General features: G+C 43.7%; 1 protein-coding gene across 2 annotated transcripts in view; it reads left to right on the forward strand.

The window, feature by feature from the left end:
* LOC136743783 (thyroid hormone receptor alpha) overlaps positions 1-22,944 on the forward strand; it is a 90,800-nt gene that overhangs the window by 40,058 nt on the left and 27,798 nt on the right. For both annotated transcript variants that reach the window (XM_066698702.1, XM_066698703.1), the window contains exon 2: positions 4,732-4,803. The gene's annotated coding sequence lies outside the window, so the exon portion shown is untranslated. The remainder of the gene's footprint in view (positions 1-4,731; positions 4,804-22,944) is intronic.

A 22,944-nucleotide genomic window follows, 5' to 3' on the forward strand; every position in this document is an offset into this window, starting at 1 on the left:
TAAAGTAGCCTAAATAAACACATTTACACTATTGCTCAGTACTCAATACTGCCAGGATACCACCAGAAAAGAAACCTTAAGCAGAACAGTAATAAAACAAATTGAGTTCCTGGTAATTTTGAAATACTTTTACTCAATATGAATATTTAGCATCATATTCCATCGAACATGTTTTACTGTTTAATTTAAATAGTGTGTAAGTCAACATGACTATCTTTTTGTAGGTTGAAAAATTCATTAGTTGCTGATAACACATAGATTGAGAAAGCAAACTGCACAATTTGCAATTAAGTGAATTTACAAATAATTTTCTCTTCATTTGAAAGCTATACTTACAAACCCTGAAAAGGGGGAAATCATTTGTATAATTTGTGTTTATGTAAATGTCTCCCCTCAAAAAATATTTGATCACAAAAAATAAATATAGAAATAATAATTTACAAAAATGTATCAAGTAGGATCTAGTTGTTTCACTCGTTTTATTTCTTTTTAGTTTTTTTGTTGAAAGAAACACAAGCATGTCCACTTGCACGATGCATTTTTCACGATTTAGCTAACATTAAAGTTACCTCAGCTCACTAGCTGAGAATCCCCAATACCGAGGAAGGCTGGGCGAGTTCTTCAGTCAAGGTTTTGTGTCGATTCTGCGCATTCTGATCGAGTGATGTCCAAATATTTCTCAGTGCCAGAACCCTTGTGTGTGATGATATACAGATCACATGTTCTGCGCAGAATCTGCTCATCAACTTCTTTTAAGAGCTCGCCCATTGATTCTGCTGCGAGGACAGATGTGGGAAGCGTAAGGTGGACTCGTGTCATTGAAGTCAGTTCATCATGAAACAAAATACAAAAGACGCAACAGTCTAGCAAAACGCACTGTACTGCGATAAATCACAGGGGGGATGTTAGTTTTGTTTTTATTGACTTAATGCTTTTTGCCAGGTGGGCTAGTAATTCATATTTATCACTCGCCCTGCCTTCAAAATACTTGCCAGGGGCAAGCAGACAACTTAAATTTCCAACAGAGTTTGCATTGGTTACATGTTATTTATTTATGTATTTATTACTTTGTTTGTCTTTCCACTGTGATTTCTGTGTGTCTTGCAACTTCTGATAAAACTGACGATGCAAAGATTCATGTGCTCTTCAATACTCTGTAACCTAAAGCCTGACACAGCTTCAGGATTACAGAAGAACAAAAAATAGATAGAAAAGATTTAAAAAAAAAAGAAATCCAGTGGAGGGAGAGTCTAAACGCTCTGCTGAGGCCAGTGCAGCTTCACAGCAGCCACGCCATATTACAATGAGCACCACCGTGCACAGTGAGATTGCCCAGAGAGCAGACCGCCTCTGACCCCAGTGGTCTAAATATCATGCTTCTGCATGAACAGCTGTATCAGGACAAGGACCTCCGACAGGTAACATGGGTCCAGGATAACACTGCCTGTTTGTGCCTTCTCTGTTCTTCTGCTTGCTGTGTGGACCCTGCTTGTATTAAATCCCTTTACCAAGGTGACTAATTTTAATAAAGCAGACCCCCAATAAATGTTAAGTTTCACTTTCCCTTTAAGAGCTGTCATACAGGAAGACAGCTTCCCCTTTTAGACCCCCAGCAGGAAGTGTCCACCCCCCCTAGTGAGGGCTGTCCCTGGCAGTGCCCATGTGTTGCCTGGCGCTGTGTCTGCTCCATTGAGACATTCCTCACACAAGCACACACTGTGTTACGCGTTACTGTCTTTGTGGGGACTTCCTACTGACTACTGTTTTTATTTAAATTAGCGATCCCGTGAGGCCAATCAGTTGAAACTCAACAGGATGAAAATACACAAGATATATTTATTTATTTATTTATGTTTTTGGTATTTTTGCTACATTTAAAAACTTTTCAAAGCAGAATCATTGTCATTTTAGCCCATAACTACAGTAGTATCTGACCTTATTGTATACATACACACACAGTGGCTTCATGGGTAGAGACGAGGCCACCATAGAAAGCTCTGCAGTCTTGTCCTCCTGACCAGTTGGAGAGCACTGCAAACAGCCACGGCAGAATGAGGAGAGAAGACCGATCCTTAACATGACCTACAGTTGCAATCAGACAAGCCCACGGGAAGTGAGGCTTTTGTTCTTGGTTTTGTTGAATAAAAAACAAAACAAAATCTTGCTTTAGAAACGTTTCCACAGCTGGTCTTCAGGCTAAAAGTAGAATTCACAGAGGTTTTCCATTCATGTAATTATGACTTTTACCTTTACATTTATATTTGTATCTAATAACTAGCTGAGTTTAGTTGTTTTCTGCAGGTTTTAGAAATATGTGTTTATTCACCTCGACATAAATAGGCAACTAATATTTTGTATCAGAAGGCTTTTAGAATTCGGCCCTGTGACAAATTGGAGGACGTAAATTCTTGAGGCGGTGGATATGAAACATCACGAGGGTTATTAACTGCTGTTCCTTTCTGAGCATTTTCCACTTTATTATTTTAGGAAACTGTCCCAGGGTTTTACGATGCCTTCCAGGGAAGAACATGTAATTTAATCGTTTGCTTGATGAGATAATTGATTGTCTGTGCCATGATGGGAACAAAGAACCTTATTCTCCTGATGTATCGGAGTCCTTCAGGTTGGCATGTTCTTGATCCCTAAAAATAAAGGCAGCACGAATCATAACACAACCCATGTGAGGACAGCCACTGAAGAGCTCCGTTGATTTGTTTCAGACCAAGACAGAACTCCTCTCACCAAATTCAACACACAAAGCATGCCAAAAATGCTATCACGGGGCTGGGTGCCTTACCAACACGGCCTACAAATATACTGTTGGTTTGTAATGGGAATCTACTCAAACCCACCACTCAGATCTCATCACTAAGGTGGGACAACTCGAGCATTCTCCTTTAAATAACAAATGAAGCATTGTGTAAATCCACACCTCTAAAAGCCCCCTTATTATTATTATTATTATTATTATTATTATTGTCTAACATTTTTTTTCATACACAAGCCCTTTGTGGAATTCGCAGTGGCTCATGAACCCAGACACCGTGACCCTGGTTACGAGCTCCAGTAGGGATGACGTCAACACAGAGCACACCAGCTGGTCCTGGTGGCAGTGTAAGCCCACAGTGCAGAGCTGCCTGATGTCACCCTCCCCGACGATGCTGCCGGCTCCCAGGCACAAAGCCAGACACAAGGGTTGCTCTTGCTGCATTGCGTGTTTTAGCAGAGGAATCCCCGGCCCACTTCATGCCCATCCAACCCCTCAATTGCGTGCTGCTGCTGTTTGGGAAATCCCTTTTCAGTCCCGTCAGCCAGTAGTGACATAGCCCAGAGTGCAGCCAGTGATCTCTTGAGTGTGTGGCCCATCCCGCACTCTTTAAGTGTCTACTACCGTAGCTGAGACACTGACGCAGCCCTTCGTTCAGGATGCAAGTCATTCTTTGCGAGACTTGGTCCATTGGGATGCCAAGGAGTTGGCCGTGATTTTCCATTATGAGTATACATGACTCTGAGCCCACATGAGATAAAATATCAGACTTATCTGATAGCCACTTAGTTCAAACAAGTCTGTTTTCATCCCACACCTCTAGCCCACCAAGTGTCCCATAAAAAAACAACTTTAAAAGCAGTTGTTGATCCTTGTTGACCTTTCTTGGTTAAGTACAATGTGTCCGTTCTCTTGACCTCCTGATCTCCGACTCGTGCAAGTTACCTTGTGAACAGCTGGTTCTCCAGGGCCCTTTGACCTTTTGTAACAGCTTCTGCTCGTCTACACCAGGGGGTTTCTCTCTCTGACGCTAGCTCCCACTCAGGGGGGTCGGATACCAGTTGCGTTGGCTTCCAGGCAGAAAACAGTTCTCTAACAAAAGTGTTAAATCAAAGATCAGGGGGTAATTACAAATGTCCAATTCGTTTCAAGAAGTTTTAAAGAAAGGAAATATTGAACTGTGTTTTATTTTAGCTAACGTACTGGTTATTGACTTTATCCACTTCAAATCTTTTTTCTTTTCTTTGGTCTCGTTTCTTAACAATAAATAAAACCTAAAATATACATAAATAAAATAGAAAGAAAATGTTGTTTTCATATGCACTGTAATAACATCAATTTGTCTGGCAGGCATTCAGTTTGCGAAGGGCCCTGGCAATAAGAGTTGTGTAATTGTAAAAAGGATTCAGTTATACATGAAAAGAAAGATGAAACATGGAAAGTAAGAAAGATAAGACGTTTAAATAGGTAAGGGCTATTGTCCCCTCTGACCATGGAGGTGTAATTGACACTGGGCTGTGGAAAATTAGTCGTCACCCCCTCGGACAAAAAATAATTTATTTTACTAACTTAAACACAGACATTTGCTGTTGGGGTTTTCAATTAAGAAGAGACTGTGGTACAACTAGGAGCGCTAGGGGAGAGGGATACACCAGAAGGATTAGGAACAGATTATGACTGGGGACAGAGTTTAGGGAAGGACGATCCTGGGCTGGGGTGGGCGCAGGGGGGGGGCACTCAGAGCAGGTACCGCTGACTTCCCTGTGGAGCGTACAGGAGTACACAGACAATGAAACAGTTGTTTCCACCGAGTGCTGCCAGGTTGACCAAGTCTGTGCACTGCAAGGCCTGTGCTTTGAAGATTACGGATGAGTCGTCATGCTCGGAAAACTGCTCAGCCCACCACTGTTTGTTTACTTTGATTTATTTGAACTTATCTTTTCTTTTTTCTTCTTCTTTTTCAGAGTGGTTGCTGAAAGCTCCAGGGCACACAGGGCTGTGGAAACCTTTTTTATTCTGACGCCAAGAACAGGAACGTAAGTAACTGTGCGAAGTTGCGAAATTCACCTTACATGTGGAACTCCTGAGAGTGTCCACATTCCACCAATAACAAATAGAGTCTCAGTTTAGGAAATCTTTCCCCTGCACATTCATTCTTCATCTGGGAGGCAAGTGTTTCCACATTAGGTCATCTTCGGAGGCAATAAATCTGGAGACAAACGGTGGAATGTTGAAATGTGGGTTCCTCGTAAAAACATGTTTTATTTTGTCTGTGTCGTATCCCAGGGCTGATAGTCCTGAAGTAGGTTTGTGTGTCTCCTGCAGAGATAAACACCGACACCTTGCTCACCAGCAGGAAGTGGCAGAAGCTCATTCCCAGCATTCCGGCGCATCTCATTGGTCTGTGAGGAATAAGGGCCGTAGCGTGCATAGTCAATGAGACTTGACAGGAAATCCTGTGTTTACTGAAACTTCAATCGGTTTGTTATCTTTTAAATTGTGTGACTGTGTTTAGTGTGTGACGGAGCCTGGCCAACACCCTCGCTCTTTTGCTTTTGGGGAACTTGTAGACCCTGGGTCAATTCCCTGTGTCTTTCTGTCTTTCAGTCTGCCAGGGAGTCAGTCTGCCTGGCTTTCACTTTCAACACTGAACACTGAACTGCCCTCGCCAGTTGCGTGTTTTAGACATAACCACAAAGAGTGCTCCCAACACCCTCTCCCACCATGTGCCTGACTCTGAAAGGTGCAAGCAGTGTTGTCCTGCTGGTCCTAATGGTGACAGAATTTGATACTCCCATATTTAGGTGGCATCTCGCAGGGCACACGGTTCAGGAGCACTGTCCACTTCCAGTAGATGGGGGAAGGTGAGGACAGTGATTTGACTGGGATAGGACACAAGGAGCAAGGAGACTTTCCACACACTGCTGCTCTACAGCCTGGGTTGCTCCACAAGTTTGCTGTTGAGCTGTTTTGACCCCTTTCTGGAGCCAAAAGGGTTGGACTGCTAATCTGAAGCAGGCGGCAAGTCCTTCTCTTCCTGCCATCTCTGACCATGTGAAAGCGGTGATTTCCCTCCATTAGCCCCCTCTTTCCTTTCTCTCTCTGTGCGCGGGCAGCTCTGCGGCGATTCCGCAAAGCAGCTGTGAGAATAAGGGTGCCATAATTAAATTGTAATCCCTGACTAAATCCCACTGTATTAACCACTGCCAGAAATGGAAATGTTTTCTGCAGTGCACAAAGTACAGTTTACTACGCAGCAGAACAGATGTTCAGGAGAAAAATACCTCCTTTGAAATAATAACCCCTCGCTGAATTGGAAGCGCACTGTAGTAGTGGCTGTATTCTTGCCTGGCCCTTTGGGTGGCAGGCGTCTGGGATGTCTAAACACTGTGTGTATTTTCTGCACAGTAGGGCGGCACTTATTTTAGTTAAGGACGTGCCGAAGATAAGACAGTGAGCTTACATTGGTTTTAGGCTCAGGAAATAGTGCGGTTCTGACAGATGAGCCTTGTGCAGTGCTACAGTACAGGCCCACACACATCTCTGGAGGTAGCTTTCCATAGCTACAGCACAGAAGTCTTAGGCCTTGATGTGTAATTATATCCTCTCCCTTGTGCGTATATGAAGAAATCTGCAGAGTGCTTGGGGGGGAGGGGATGCAATCGCATATTGTTGATTGGGGGGCGATCGCATATTGTCGGGGGTGCTTGTGCATGTGGTTTACCTGTGGCGAATGAGAGTGGGGGTGGAGCATGTGCGCTTGTGCTTTAAAGTTGTTTTTTTTGTTTGTTCACACATATATTTGGCCAAGAAGCATCTTTAACTCGCTGCTGTATCTTAACCCTCCAACAGAAGGCTCGGTTCTGTCAGTAAGTTAACCAAAGGGTCTACCAAATGGCTGCTTCTGTTGGGCAACCTTTCTGAGAAGTTGCTGTTTGGTTCTGGTTTTGCCTTCTCTTTGCAAATATACAACCACCCCCACCCCCCCACCCCGATATATATATATTAGTTCTTGTGACTGAATCTCAAACTGAATAAAGAACCAGTTGAAACTTTGCTGAACTGAGGACATTTTCAGTTATTTTCCACTCTGCTCCGGTCTCATTTATGTAAGCGTTTCAGAAAGTATATTTTCCCCAGGAGGAGGCCAGGCGGGATGTGGAGTCTGAGTTAGTGGAGGGAGAGGGAGTAGGGAGGGGTGGTCTATGAAGCCGGTGGGTCTTGTACCTGGGCTTGCAGCACTCTCTGTTTTTAATGGATATTCTTAACACTTCATAAATTGTACCTGGAGCGCCACTGTGGAGCAGCATTATTATTACTATTATTTGTAATGGAGGCCTTATCTCCTTGCAGGCTAGCACACGTGCAAAAAGGAACAAATTTGTATCTTTGTGAGAACACCCAGAGGGCCCAAGCGCTCAGCTCCACTGTTATCTCGAAATTCTCCTAGACACAGAAGAGTTAAGCTGGAGTGTGGAAAGTACACTTGACCCCTCAAACACTCTCCATGCTGTTTAGAGCACTGTTGTGTTTATATCCGCACAGTGGGCAGGATAAGGAGCACAGCTGTTTGTGTTGGGATCAAGGCAAAAACTATTTATTGTTTTTCTTTCTTCCTTTTAAAAGGGAGCACAGCACTGCCTTAAGGCCAAGAGGTCACTGGTTTGCGTCTAATCGCACACTGCTTTAGGATGCTGTAAATCGTGAGCGCTTACTCTGAGGCATGTCACAGCAAGGGGGGGTGGGTGCCTGCTACATGTGGCAACCGCAGAAGGCAGCGATGGCGGCTGCCCTGTCTGCTTGCGTTCTTATCTCTGTACACGCAGGAAGATGTTTTGGTGCAGTGCTGTGAGTACATAGATTTGATGTTAGATCACAAAACAAGTCTCCTTGACACGTGTAAAGATCTTGCTGTAACGCTGTGCTGTTCCAGACAAGTCTGCCTTTTTCCCAGGGGGTACTGTGGCTTCCTGGTAATGTTGGTAAAGAATCATGGAAATCTGAGAAGAGTAAAACTAAACAACATCAAGTATTTCACATAGACAAAATGCTTCCTGTACTTGTTATTTGTGGCATTGTGTCTTTGGGAAAGGCTTGCATTTCTGCAGTTGAAAGAGTTTGGCAAGAAACTATCCAAAACTGTAAGCTTTTTAAACATTTCTATGGCTAGGTAAGTGAAGGATTAATGTGTGTGTGTGTGTAAGGGGGTCACATTGGTTGGTTGACTGTTCTAGGCACCCAAGGAGATCAGAGCAGCAGACCTGAGTCAGATTACACATATGGCGCAGATTTAGGATTAAGTCATACCTGATAACATGAGAAATATAGCATCAGAGCAGCATGGCAGAGACAAACACCGCCATACACAAACTGATTAACAGCCAGACATGAGCAGAACAACAGATTATCATCATCAACAACATTAACAACAACTGCCAAAAGAAAAGACCGGACACTCAGTGTGTGTCCTTCTTGTCGTTCTTCTCCAGGCCCAGCAGCCAGTGTGCTGGCAACAGGGGTATAAAGTGCTGTTAACAAGGGAATCCCCAGAGCAGTCTGTGGATCAAGAACATTCATACAATTTGATTGTCCCAGCTCCCCTCCTGGCTTGTTAGATAAAGGTGTTCACCTGTGGCATGGAGCTCTCTAGACTGGAGTCACTGGTTCAGAGTACCTGGATGCTGCCAGGGGCACCACACAGTTGGCTTGGGAGGTGGTGGGCTTGGGAGGAAGTAGATTCCGAAAGGGGGTCCTCAGTGTACTGTGCGCCAGCGCCCCCTGTCTGCCTGAGGGCCGGCAGTATTTCTTTGCAGGAGCCGAGTTTCCCTCGCTTGGCAGGCCGTACAGATCTGTTCCTGGCAAAGAGCGTGGGAGTAGAGGGCATGAGGACAAACTGCTCTTGGGGGGAATTTGTCCCTTATCCTCATCTGCTCCCACTGCGATAGGCTGGCTGGAATAATGACTGGTCCCTCCTAGTTGAGATGTGTAATAGAGGATATGATTGGTGGTGGGTTGGGGTCCCAGCCCAGAGCCAGGGCAGTACCGGGCCCTTGTTCTAGCCAGTGTTATATTTGGGCCTGTGTTGTGCCCATTTAAACACTGGTTTGTACAATGTATGGAACACCAAGAATAACTGGCACCCTAATTTAAGTCCACAGAATTAGGTCACCATACTTAGGATTCTGGAAGTTAAATTAGTTCCCCACAAATCATACTTAAAAAATATATATATAACCTGAGGGTGTTATTATGCATTTTTATGGTTTAGTAACATTCCCCCTTATTTATTTAAATATTTTTTTTGAAGTTTTGTTCTTACCAATAGGCACTGTGGCAGTCTGTTCAAAAGGACTGAGGTTGGGCTTTCAGTTTTATTACGAACAGCTGTGGATTCTTCGTTTCCGTTATATTGTCATTTGTCTTTTCCTGTGGCCTTTTATTTTCCTTGAATAACTACAAATTAGTGGAGCAATTGCTTTTCTCATGCCAATAATTCCTAAGCATTGTGCCCAGACTTTAAAATAGCGTCTGAACCGAACAGTCTGAGAGAATCCACACGGTTCTGACAGTTCAGTGTCTGTCTGCCGGGCCAGGGAACTGAACAGACCCAGCTGCTCTTTGTATTTATATTTTGTTTCGTTTGTTTTGTGTTAATGTCTTCCTTCAGATTTCTAACTGAGGCAGCTTGCGTGTTTCACTCTATTCATGTCCAGCTTGTCTGCCAGCGGTTTTGGGAACGTGACTTACTGAACTGGCTCAAGACTCGGGATTGGCTTCTGTTTTCTTTTTGAGTTTTGATTTGTTGTGTTACTCAGCTTCGCTCATCTTGGAGCTGGTAAAAAGCTTGGCTGGGGCAGCAGTGCGAGGGTGATGTCAGTGTCCAGGCCCGTGCTATAGGATCTCGGGGGCACGAGCAGGACAGCCAAGCTTCTGCAGCCCACCCAGCTGATCAGAGGAGGCCTAGGGCCCAGCCGGGCTGCCCGTGGCCTGGGATTTCCTCCCCTGCTTCTCTGCGATAAAGCCGTGCCTCCATTTCAGAGCAGCACTTTGATGCCTGTATTTAGATCGGCTCAAATCCTCAGGGAGGACTTGAGTTCGTGTGCACTGCTGTTTGGAGGCGTGAGGTGTGCCTGAGTGTGCGTCCACACCGCAGAGAGAACAGCCTCTGTCTACCTGAGCAGACGCTTAACCTTTTGTTGGCTTTGTTTTTGGTGTTACACATAATTAATTAAACACATAATAAACCCATTAATAGGCTACTTTTTCTTGAACATTTTTTTTTTCCTTATGAAAAAACACTTTATTTTTATAATAGATTTTTTTAAGCTCTGAGTTTCTGTCGCCCTTCTTTTTAAATTATCAAAAACTTTCAATTGAAGTGAATTTCAGTGCCCAGTAAAATCCCTAGCTCCCCTCAACGCCTCCCGCTTATATTTAATAGTGTACCGATATAGCTCCTGCTGGTAGGACTCCATTGTACTGACATCTGTATGATCTGTATTTTCTGGGGGGTGGGGGTGTTCCTGTCCTCGTCTGTCTGACTCTGAAGCTGGCACAGTGGTATGTGCTATTATTTATGTGCAGCATTGCTCTGACCCAACTGTTTTTCTGTTGTTATTGTTATTGTTATTGTTTGGTTTTTCCTTTTTGTTGGTCATCAGGTTATTGCAAAATATGTTGAATGTAAGTGGAACTACTGTTCTAAGTGAAAACGCGAGTGCATCCTTTCATGATATTCTACCTGCCCAGTGCTCACCAGTTATCATGGCAGTCTTGTGGCACTTTTTCAGCAACTGTAAATCTTCACCAGTCATCAATCTAACATTCGTATCCCCTTCTTAAAAGTACAATCTAGAGTTATTGCTGCACACAGCCTTAACCCGCACATACTCTGATACAGATACAAGACAGACTCCCACCAGAGAGCAACAGACACCACAAACGCATGCCAGGAAGCCCTTTATCACACATACATAGCCGCAATCGCACAGGGCTCAGCCCTCATGGGCAGAGATATAGACCGTATCGTCACCAATCTCTCAGCACTGTGCAGTGCTTCCATCCTGCAGTCTGCTCCTGTCTGATTGCCCCGCACGGCCACTGTCCCGCAGCACTGGATTTCACGATCTAAACTCCTGTGTAACATTTGAATCTACTGGACATTACAACTTTTAACACTGGAATATTATATACATTTTCTAACACTGTAAACGTTATAAACTGCCTTGTTTGGACATTGTGCAAACCATTTTTTCATCATTAACATGATATTGTTAATAATATTATTGATACTAGTGATACAGACTACTGAATGTGTTTAGCAGGAGGTCTGCTCGCCAGCAGTACTGCAGCAGCTTAGCGTCCGCTCCCTGCCTGCTGTCTGAACTCCTGTTTGCTGGCTATTCCTGCAGCAGATTGATCAGTGACCCCAGTTTCACGAATCAGGAAGGGTTTCCTGGAAAGTGGCCAAACGTCACAGCATACAGGCAGCGGGGGAAACAGACTGTGCCACACACTGCACAGAAAAAAGAAACTGCCCAGAAAAGCATTGTTCTTCCCCTTTTTGTCTCCCCACTGCTTATGCCCCCAGCTGATGTGCCTGGTGTTAAAACACCTCTGGTCCTTCAGTGATTGCACGTTCCCAAACGTTAAATGTTTAACCCCTTTCCACCTATATAAGCAGGATTACCCACTTTGGGACTTTATCCCTGAAGTAGTCTGGAGCTACAGCCAAGTCAGACCAGCTCCAGATCTCTCAGCTCCAGAGTCTTCCAGCTCTGCTGACAGGGGCTGTATCTGTGTATGCATGATGTAGAGGTTCAATCACAGAGCATTGCTTGCAGCCGTCCTAAGGTGCGTTCTGGCAGCGAGGAACTCACCTGGTGCTAGTCCTCAGTGTCAGGTGGGCCAGAGCGATGTTTTGACAGTGGGAGAAGGTAATCCCCAGGATTACAGTACACTGGTTATGCTGCAGGCTCTATTTATCAGGTACATGAGAAGACTATCTCCCTAATCAGGTAATCACCATAATCATAGTAATTACAGCTCCACATGACACAACAAGACTGAATGTGTTCTGTTAACATATTCCCTCCATCTTTCTTTCTTCTGATTACTTATGATCAATCAATGGCTGGGACAGCATCTACACCTACTGAAAGTTATCCCTTCTTCCCTTTAAAAATAAATAATATATTATTTCAAGCAAACATTGGCAGAGCATTAATGAGTTGAAATGCTATAGAGACGCTCTGTTATGTCACAATGCCAAAATGGACAATTGCCAGAATGCCACTCAAGTACCCCGAAGACTCATTCATTTCTTATGGTTTGGGGTCCAATCTACTATTTCAGTGTTGTGAATTTACAATAGCACTGAGCCGAAGAAAGTCTCAAAGCCTTGACACATAGGAGCTCATCTTGCCTAGCTGGGAGGCCTGCAGTGTCCGTTTCACCAGCTCCGTTCAGCACCTTCAAACCTCGCGCAAGATCCAAGGGGGGATCTACTTCAGGACTACACAAGTGGCCCTTGATTTTGTGTGGGACACCCAGAGAAGGCTTCCCCTGTCAGCCAGTTGAATGCCCTAAACTGGCAGCGCCCAGGCTGGAACGATGCTGGGCATGAGAGAAATGCAAAATCAGTCACAATCCTGGATCCACAGTTTCTGACTACAAGCCCATTGCTACGCTTACCCTCCCCGCCAACCAAGGCTGTCATCCCTCTTCCTGTGCATGTGCCTGCCTGACAGTGGGGGTATGCCAAGGTCGGCCGTAGACGCTGGCAATGTGAAAGCCAGGACACTGTTTCTTGTGACACTGTTGATTCCCCAGCACGTGCTCTTGGCAGCTGTTAGCATTGTCAGATTCTCACCTCCAGAACCGCTCTCAAGCTGATGGGCTCCCTCTACATTTCGTCATCGCCTGGCTGAAAGGCTGTGGCAGCATGTTGTTTTGCTCAGTCTAACCCCAGCCTTAGATCTGTATATATATATATATATATATATATATATATATATATATATGTGTGTGTGTGTGTGTATGTGCGCATTAACAGGACATTATTTACAGAAAGGACAGATGGTGGGGTTCAGTAGGAAGGTCACCATGGCTGAGATACTCTGGGAATAAAGTGATGGGGAAAGTGTGGAGAGCGCTGGCGGGGCACCGAGAGGCAGGAGAGCAGAACGCAGAGTCACACACATGCAGGCAGACAGAATAAACACTGTCGGTGGAAACTGATGGGCTTGTTTGTAGAGGCAGTAGCACGGCATTCTCCCTGACAGCGGCAGCGCGAACACTGCAATTACAGCCGTGCAATGCAGAGCTGGACTATAATTACCTGTGTGCATTGTTAGTTTGCATATTGCAGATTAAAAAAAGTGTCAATTTCAGAGTAATGCCTACGTGCCACTTTGCAGCTCCTCATCTGTAATGCAGTCCTTATCCTCTCCCAGAACACCAAGCTTCTTTTTTGTCCATTTCCAAACTAGCCTGCAGAATATACCACTATTTACCAGAGTGCTGTGCGGTAGAACCTGGCAGAATGTTTATCCTATTAAATCCTCATATTATAATAGTCCAAAGGGATGGTTAAATTGCAGGAGAGCACCGTGCGAGCAAAAGATATTTATTCATTCATTCATAGTCATTCATTGTTTAGCAGCAGAGCTATGTCCTCCACAGAGAAGTCACCTAAAAAAAGAGCTTCATGACAGAATAGGCTATAAATAGGATTTAAAGAGAAGAGAGTAAACTTCAAAGGCATTTCATTCGTGCACGTTTCATTTCTGCATTTGGGTGAAAGTTGCGGGGAAAGACTCGACTTTCTGGGATCACACTGTGTTTGAGTCTTGTTAGAGTGATGGAGCATTTCTCATTCCCCCTGCATTGCACCGCTCCTTTAATCAGTCGGTGGCTGTACAGGACCTTCTCTCCTTTTGGAACTGACCAAAACACGTATCCTAGCGCCTGTGTCGAGAGCATCAGGGAGCCCTTTTGTTGAATCGTTTTAATCAAAGTTTGAGTCACTCATTCTATTCTTATGTAAATTGGTCCCAATGTGTGCCACTCCTTGCCCTGAGGAAGCTGCCGGACACAGAGGCAGCCCCCCCCCGCCCCAGCATGCGTCTCCTAGTCACATGGTGGAGGAAGAGATCTGTCAGTTGCCTGCATTCTGTCTCCTATTTGAATCTCTCCCCTTCTTTCAGTTTGAGATAACGTTTAAGAAGTTATCAGCAGGGTAAAACACATTCACAGAGCTTCTCTGGTCATCAGTAGGGGAATCCCCAGCACATTAACTACAAGCCTGTCACTTCAGAGTTTTTATGCTCTGACACCCCCGAGGAAGCGCTCATCCGGTCTCTCTGTGATCAGAACACACTGTTCTCACAGAGCTGACTCACTGCTCGCCAGCCTGACCACAGCTTAGAGCTGCAGATTTGCCTTTATTTCATAATGGTTGGTTATTTTGTTTGTACATATTTTGTTGTCAGTGACAGATTTTGTATCTATAGCCAGCTCTGTTTCAATTTTGTGTAATTTGAATTCACATGCAAGTTGCCTGGAAGAGAAAAAAAAGGAGATAAATTTATGTTCCACAGTTCAGAGATACACCATGTGTGGATTTTCCTCTCGGTGATCCAGCCATCTCCAGCTTTTTATTTCTGTTCTTTGAGGACTTAACATCCTCTTAACTTGGCTTGCAGTGTGTAGAAAATATTCTCTGTAGGCAGTTAGAAGGGCACTGTAAGAAAAACACATTTAAATCTTATCTATCACAATCTACTCTACTGACACCTGAGCAACTTGTGCCTCTGTCAGCAGCAGGCTTGCAAGAGACAGTAAAGAGAGAGTAAACCGCACACAACGCCACTGATATGTTTGTGCTGTCGCAGCATTCCTGCTCACCAGTGCTATGATTTACACACCTGAGCTGCACCTAGACACTAGTGAGGACCCAGCTTGCTTTAATTACCGCACACAGGGACACGAGCCGAGCCCAGGCACCCAGGGCCGACACATGGAGGCTGGTGAGTGCTGTGATCATGGAGCTGAGTTTGCAGATTGTCTGGATGTGGATGTCTGTAAATACAATATTGGCCTAGATCCTCTTCTATGAGCCCTTTCTAAAGCAGCTACGGTTATGGACATGGAGTATTGATTATCAGTCCATATTTCCCACTTTTTCATGCAGCTCCTTGTCTGGGTAAATACAGAAAAAATAAAAAGTGTCACACAGATTTCTAAGGAGCCTGCTGAGATCCTGGTGAAGGAGTCTGAGTTGCTTTAACAAAGATCTTTAAATAATCTAGTTTCTCATGTAAGTACACAAAATTTTACAGTATACATTTAAGTGCCTGCATTTTTTAAAAACCTCTTTAATGAGCTGTGCACTATGAAGCCACAGAGGAGATAATGATCTTCAAAGCAGGGCTGCCATAATCAGATCTTCCTTCTGCCTTCTCTTTGCATACCGGACAATAGTGCCATTCTTCGAACAGCACGGCCATGGGTATTTCCTACGATTTGACTTGCTTTGCCCTGATTAGAGGCAATTGGTTTAATGACTCCAGAAATGCCTGTACACCCAACTGAGACACCATGGGGAAAAAAGTGAGAGAAATTGAAATTAATTTTCACAGTTAAAAAAAGGAAAAAGAAAAACAGTGCAATCAATAAACAAAATAATAGATAAATGCTTAAATAACCTTGACTGCCAGCTGGGTGGTTATTTTTTTTTTGCGCACAAGACGCCAGTTAGCAAGGCAGTTTAGACAAAATTATCCTTCCCGCCTGGAGGCTTTAGTGCTTTTCTCGGTCTCCCTGCTGTGGCCCCCTGCTTCCAGAGCTTTTACAGGATATATTTTTCGCCAGTCTACAGCATGCAGGGCTTGCAGTGCGTTCCTATTCACCGCAGGCACCCTGGTGGATGTGGATGGAGAAGCACGGCTTTCAAACAGCAGGAGAAGCTGCAGAGAGATTGAGGTGCCGATTGTGCCGGGGAGGGGGGCTCTAATCTAATGGTGGTGTAATGGTATGTGTCAGGTGCACAGGCTCGCTCAGGAAGGCTGAAGGACCGTTTTGGTGCCTGCCGAATTTGCCAGTGAAATCGGCACGATTTGACTAAGATCGGGAGAGGACCTGGCCGAAACCAAATATGTCTTAATTAATGAGTTAGTTAATGAATTAATAAGGTGCATGAAATGATAATGACCAGCTCATGTTCTTTCTGTGAACTATTATGATAGTTGGATAAGAGCGCCTTGCAATAAATAAATAATAAAATAGAAAATAACAAAAATGATATATAGAGTCAGGCAAGAATAGCTTGTCTTTCTAGTGTAGCAGTGGATTCCAGTGTCACACATAATGCAGTTTATCCATTGATGGTTCCCAAATGAGTGTTTTGTTTTTTTATTGTCATGTGCTCGCATACATGTTTTCTTCACAATTTTCTGTGAGGGTTTCTGCATATATTGTCGTTTGCTATGGTAACTAACTAGTTAATGAAAACCATATTGTCATTTGAATTTCTTAAAAGTTTTTATGAAATTAAGATATTCAAGCAAAAAAAAAAAAAAAACCCTGATCCAGATGTGATCCTCTCACATCAGAAAGCTGGTTTGTCTTCGTTCTTAATGCAAACACACCCAAATTATTTCACGATTCACACTGAGATAGTTGTTTTCCTCAGGGCAGCAGAGGACAAGGAAAATCGGTGTTTTTGCATGTATGTGAATATCTTTAGCCAGTGGATTGAAAGGCATACTCTCCTCAGAACCACGTAAACTGTTTGAAACATACGTCTTCTCTCCTACAGTCTTGAACAAAACACTTCACATGTGGAAATTAAATTCAATTATTTGACCATATACAGGACAGCATCTTCTAGATAGATCGAGATCTGTAGTGAGCTTAAATATTATTACACAAGGGTGCGGTGCCACATTCTAGAATTAAGAACCAAGTCAGATAGGTGGCCAATCAGAAGAGGCCATGATGCCTGTTGAAGTTAAAGACTTCGTCCTGCAGAAATACAAACAGTACTCTTCTACCCCGTAAGGCTGCGTTAAAGCAACTTTACAATTATGTAGCCTAGATGGTGTCTTCTTAGAGAGCGTTACCGTGATTCTGAATCAAGCAGTTAGCGCTTAAAACTGAAGACTGGCCTGTGGCGGGGTGGCCGGTAATGGAGGCTTGGAGACGGACCACGGGTAACCCAAAACAAGGCTTTTTAATAAACACAAAACAAACCAGCACGAGGGCCAACCAAAAGATAAACAAACAACATCAACAAATAAACCAAAAGACACAGGCTGGTCAAGGACTTCACTGTTAAATGGTACAAATCAATACAAGACAAGACCACAAGCAACAAACAAATTATATAATTTTATTTATTTATTTATTTATTTATTTATTTATTTATTTATTTATTTACCCCCCCCCCCAGCTCTCACCTACCTTTCCAACACCAACTACCAATAGGCGGCTGAGGCCTCCTTATATAGCAGGTGGCTGGGGTTGATTGACCTTAATTGATCAATCACCCCAGCCACCTGCAGTCCATGAGCAGGCAGGGAGGGACAATTAACCCCCTCCCTGCCACACAGCCTTAAAATGGTGCATTGATTCATATAGATAGAGGAACATCAATGCATGTGCTCTCCGCCATCAATCCATCTTAACTTCCCGTAAACTGAAAGCAAATAATTTAATAAGCAGTTTTACGCCGCTGTAGTGTATCGCACAGTGTCATCGTAGACTGTATGAAGTTTCCGGTGCAGTTCAGCCAAGGGGACTTGCCTCTGGCTGCTGAGCTGGCTGTATTCTTAGCACACCAAACACTCCTAGACATAAGATCTGGGAATGGGTGGGTGAAACTGGGTGAAGAAGATTACATGGGAAGCTAATGCACATTTGTACATTGTAATATTGAATGGACTTACGAGCATAAAGTCTGGGCAGTAATAGAGAGAGAGGTCAGTGCTTTCATTCACTAACTAGGCCTAACCCTCTGCATAGCCCACTCTTAAGCCTCTTACTGCCATCTTCTTTATGCTGGTCGATCATCTCGTCTAATCTATTTGTTATAAATGTATTTATTTAATATAATCACCAGCCTTCCTCCTCAGTGTCAGATTTTTTGTAATTGTATTCATGACACACAACTCCCTACAATTAAGGGGTTAAAAGTCCCGGGTTTTGTTTTTTTATTTTTCACGCGGGATGCTCTATATTTCAAAGATTATCTAGCGCAAAACTCTTAATCACAAGATCAAGCTGCATAAAATTTCTCCTGATTTTAAGTAGATTGTGCTGGAAAGCAAAGAACAGATTATGGCACACAATGTTATGGTGCTTTGTGGGAATGAGCAGGGGGGGGGGCAGTGTCTGTTCCTGAAGAGCAGTGCATGCCAAGGGACTACATCGCCAGTGTGATCCCACTCCTCCTCTGCTGAGGGGGACTGGCTGGGCTCGCATCTCGGCCTCTCAACCGCAGAGCGTGTGGCTTTCATAATCCCGGTCAGAGCTTGGGCCTGGATGTTGGCTGTCCCGCTTCCCCCCCCACCCCTAGTCAAGACTGGTCAAGGGGAGGCATGTGTTTGTGTGTTTCTGTACCAAAATGACTGGCCTTTAAATCTCCCTGTTCCTCACTGGTAAAGCATGTCAATTAGCAGTGGGATTTACTTTAATGTGATTAGTTTATTAGTACTTCTATAGGTGCATTGCTGTTTCTCTCTTCATTTTCGTAATACAGATGTATTATTAACCCACCATAATGTTCAAATGCTATCCATCTTTGTTGTTTTCTAATAGGTGCATCTCCAGACAGAATAGTGGTGTAGGAATGCATAACTTTTGAACTTGTCATTATCAGAGATGTGCGATTTAATTAGGGCAACATACTTGCTTTAGCAGTGACTGCTGTAAAGGCAGACTAAGAGGACAGACATAAACATTGAATCCTGGCAGCCCATGATATTCAGTTTGTCAACATTCATAATGTAGGTGCTGTACTGGAGAGAAATGGGAAGTATATGATGATATCCTGAAAATAATTATATATATAAGAATAATGTGAAATGCATGAAACTCCTTTGATAACTACAATACACTCCACAGTTTATGACCCTGGGGTGAGACAGCAACACTTCTCGGAATCCTTCCAACCCGAGAGGGTTCCGCCCTTCACCAGCGGAGTGTACATGCTGTTACCATTAACCATGTGATTTACTGGCTGTTTATAGATTCCTCTCACAATTTTTTTCCTTCAGGAGATTATTCATACATGCACAAACGTATACTGTGCTTGCATAACATAACATTTTCCAAGGGACTTGATTTAATTTACAGACACTTTGCAAGAAGGTATTTTTTCTCAGATTAGAAGCTCATCAATGTAGTCTGTGATCAGTGCAGGTCCATCCATCTATCTGTCTGCCCTCCCCTCCCCCCAGCACAGGGTCTGTCTGTCTGTTCGCCACCTCCCCCAATTCCAAAGCCTACAACATGCTGTGAATAAAATGCAAGATATTACTGGTTTTCCTGCTCTTTATGCAACAGGTCCATTTTTGTCCATCCTCGTGTCATACATTTTTCAAGGACATTATATATAATGTAATATATTTGTCATTCCACTCTCAAGTCCCAGTGATTTAAAAATGTATGTATTTACTGTCAGGGAAGGACAGGTTGTTATTGCATTTCATTTTCTCTCCATAGTCACTGTCCCTTGGGAGCCAAAGCCAGCTTCCGATTGTATGGCATGCAGACATTGGAAATTGATGCAATGTTAATGAGTTTGGAAGATGTATACTGCCTACAGTTTGTATTTTGACCCTGTACTGAGAAATAGCTATCACCTTTGACGTTAGGGCCTGTGCTGCATTCCCTATGCCTGTGTTTATTGGATCTGCCCCCAGGAGAGTCCAATGGGGGCCCGATGCAGTCCAGGCTGTGTCTTAGTTTATAAAATCCAGCACTGGAAAATCATGCCTAGGTAAGAGTTGATTATTAGTAGAAAAAACAACACATATTTCCTGCCATTTATTTATCTATGCATGTATTTATCTGTTGTACATCAACTAGTTATATTAGGATTGCCAGTTGTAATACTGTTTTGCATGTCGCCTTCAATTTGGGAATGTGTCTGCCAGATCAGTCCGCCTAGCACCCGCATTGTGTGACCGATGGGTCCCGAAGACGGCATGTGTGCATTACTTACTGTCGTGCTCCGCTGTCGGTGACGGGTACTGTGTGGAAGGGCTGCCTGCCAGCAGTCAGCGTACTGATCATTTCACGGCACAGGATATCAGATCCCATCTGCCCCTCCACCATTCATCAGGGATTATTTCTCCAGTGTTGGGAGGGGAGCCCACACTGAACGATGCCATTCAGGGATTTGTCTCATCATCATTGGCTCATCATGCAGGCCAGAGGGGCTGCTTCTGGGGGGGTTGATATACTGATTACTGTGCCTCCAGCAACGAGAGACTTAATTTCACCCAATTTAGCTTTTTGTCACCTGAACTACTGCGCCCTCACTTAAAAGATCCCAGGACGCAATAGTTTGTGGTAACTTACAGTATACCTAGATGCAGTGTTTAATAGAACATCATTTACTGTACCTGTATGGTCTCAGATTAACTGTTTTGAACTGGCTTTGCTGTTTGGTTTCTGAAAGTAATGAGGCAGAAAAAAAAAATCAGCACCCTTGTGATGATTACAGTTAAGGAAATCCGTCGCAGTGTTGAAGTAGATATAATTTGAAACGGATCATTAATTCAAATCCTCCGATTCCTCTGGGCTTTTTTGTCTTGGCGGGCTGAATATGAGAGAACAAACATCGTCATTACTTCTGGAGAGAGACATGTCTCTTCCTGTACCTTGTCATCCTGAAAACCACAGCTCTGGGGAAACACACACACACAGAAAGAACAGAATGTGCGAATGATCTTTGAAAAATAATCTGAGACATTTTTTGCTCGGGCGTGTGTTTCTTTTTCTGTGTGTGTGTGTGTGAGTGCAAAATACACACGCACACATACCTAGTGGCCTCAGACCAGATTCCTTCTCACTTAAGTCAGGTGTGGGGGTCTGGGAATGCTAGTTATAATGGGAAAAGGGCATGTGGGGAAAAAACATGGGGGTGTTGAGGGGGAGATTAAGTAAGTGTTTCATTTATACCTCAGGGCAGAATGCCATATCATTACAGGCCAAACTATAGTAACCTTGTTGAAATATATAGTTGTTTTCCTTCTGTTTCCTCCTTCCCTTCATTCTTATTATGTTTGTCTATTCCTGTTTTCTTCTTGCATTTTTGCCTTTCTGTCACTCTCTCCTTTCTTTCTCTGTCCATCTCTTTCTGTCTTTCTCCTGTCCCCCACCCCTCACCCCTTCCCCCAAGGAGGTCTCATGGCTATTTTACTGTGCCAGAGCTCAAAGTAACCACCTTGAAGTCACCATAACGACCATTATTAAGAATCCACTATATGATTTAATATATGCCGCTTTTACTCTACTGTATGCTCCTCTGTGACCGTTATTGATTGTGTGTCATACATTTTGCTCTCATATGACATACAAGACATTATTTGTTTGCGTATGATGCTCTTCGGTCATATATGACATTTTATATTCCAAAATGATATTTTTTGGCAGTCCTGAACCACACTTTTCCTTATCGGGCTCGTAGTTATATATTGAAGGGGTTATGATGTCCTAATGGCTTAATTACTCTGGGGGAAATTTCCACTGTATGATCAGTTATTTTTATATTATTGTTGCTATATTATTGGATTGTTATTCAAATAATTGACAAGATTCTGATAGTTTTGTTTATAATTCTTGTAAAAACGTTAATTTCCCAACATACAATTCCTTATTAAATCTCATGCAGATTCCAGCTATGTTGGTCTGTGAAACATATACAGTGGGGGAAAAAAGTATTTGATCCCCTGCTGATTTTGTACGTTTGCCCACTGACAAAGAAATGATCAGTCTATAATTTTAATGGTAGGTGTATTTTAACACTGAGAGACAGAATAACAACTAAAAAATCCAGAAAAACGCATTTCAAAAAAGTTATAAATTGATTTGCATGTTAATGAGGGAAATAAGTATTTGACCCCTTCGACTTAGTACTTGGTGGCAAAACCCTTGTTGGCAATCACAGAGGTCAGACGTTTCTTGTAGTTGGCCACCAGGTTTGCACACATCTCAGGAGGGATTTTGTCCCACTCCTCTTTGCAGATCCTCTCCAAGTCATTAAGGTTTCGAGGCTGACGTTTGGCAACTCGAACCTTCAGCTCCCTCCACAGATTTTCTATGGGATTAAGGTCTGGAGACTGGCTAGGCCACTCCAGGACCTTAATGTGCTTCTTCTTGAGCCACTCCTTGGTTGCCTTGGCTGTGTGTTTTGGGTCATTGTCATGCTGGAATACCCATCCACGACCCATTTTCAATGCCCTGGCTGAGGGAAGGAGGTTCTCACCCAAGATTTGATGGTACATGGCCCCCGTCCATCGTCCCTTTGATGCGGTGCAGTTGTCCTGTCCCCTTAGCAGAAAAACACCCCCAAAGCATAATGTTTCCACCTCCATGTTTGACAGTGGGGATGGTGTTCTTGGGGTCATTCCTCCTCCTCCAAACACGGCGAGTTGAGTTGATGCCAAAGAGCTCGATTTTGGTCTCATCTGACCACAACACTTTCACCCAGTTCTCCTCTGAATCATTCAGATGTTCATTGGCAAACTTCAGACGGGCCTGTACATGTGCTTTCTTGAGCAGGGGGACCTTGCGGGCGCTGCAGGATTTCAGTCCTTCACGGCGTAGTGTGTTACCAATTGTTTTCTTGGTGACTATGATCCCAGCTGCCTTGAGATCATTAACAAGATCCTCCCGTGTAGTTCTGGGCTGATTCCTCACCGTTCTCATGATCATTGAAACTCCATGAGGTGAGATCTTGCATGGAGCCCCAGACCGAGGGAGACTGACAGTTATTTTGTGTTTCTTCCATTTGCGAATAATCGCACCAACTGTTGTCACCTTCTCACCAAGCTGTTTGGCGATGGTCTTGTAGCCCATTCCAGCCTTGTGTAGGTCTACAATCTTGTCCCTGACATCCTTGGACAGCTCTTTGGTCTTGGCCATGGTGGAGAGTTTGGAATCTGATT

Source organism: Amia ocellicauda, chromosome 3 (assembly GCF_036373705.1).
Source record: "Amia ocellicauda isolate fAmiCal2 chromosome 3, fAmiCal2.hap1, whole genome shotgun sequence".
In the NCBI taxonomy this organism is placed as follows: domain Eukaryota; kingdom Metazoa; phylum Chordata; class Actinopteri; order Amiiformes; family Amiidae; genus Amia; species Amia ocellicauda.